Genomic DNA, 773 nt, shown 5'->3' with positions numbered 1-773 from the left:
CCATCCATCCATCCATCCATCCATCCATCCACCCAGTCATTAACTCTTTGGTTCTTCAACACATATCCAGCCAGTGCCCACTGAGCATCCCATCTGGTGGGGATTAGAGGACAGTGAAGACTCCATGGACCATGTTCTTGGAAAATTCCAACCTAATGGTACACTCGCACTATTTATCTATGATCTCCCTGGTCCTTTAGAGTCATCCCTGGTGTACCCCGGACCCACAATCCCCAAGCAAAGTAAAAAGGAAATATCTTTGTAGCCTCAGGTCCAAGAGGCTCTGACAGCTCTCCTACATAGGCAGGTCTGGGCTGACTCCTGACACCTGCTCCTCCCCTCCCACAGGGGCCCCTCTGGCTTCCTGTTCTGTCATTCACAGCCTCCTTTGCCCTAGGCTCTTTCTGAAGCTACTTTGTCAATCTCAGCCAAAAAGATTTTCATTTTGTTTTGTTTTGTTTTTCTTCCCACTGCTGACTTTCCTATTCCCTCCACCAGAACTTCTTTCCTTTCTGGAAAACCGGAGGAAGAAAATATCAACTCGAGAGACACCATGTGGCAGCCCAGAGCCCGAGCTCAACAGCAAGCTCAATGAACTAGAAAGTTAGAGAGTGACTGGGGCCAACACATCCTCATGCCAAAACTCCCCTCCAAACCATTTAAAAATCAGAAAAAGAACTGGCCAGACCTAAATGCCTGAGAACCTAAATTTGATCCTTAGAGCCCACATGTAGAAGGAAGAATCTGACCCTTGCAAGTTGTTCTCTGACCTT

This window comes from Grammomys surdaster, unplaced genomic scaffold (genome assembly GCF_004785775.1).
Source record: "Grammomys surdaster isolate TR1022 unplaced genomic scaffold, NIH_TR_1.0 125876, whole genome shotgun sequence".
NCBI lineage: Eukaryota > Metazoa > Chordata > Mammalia > Rodentia > Muridae > Grammomys > Grammomys surdaster.
The sequence above is the reverse complement of the archived record's forward strand: the minus strand, read 5'-3'. Positions refer to the sequence as shown.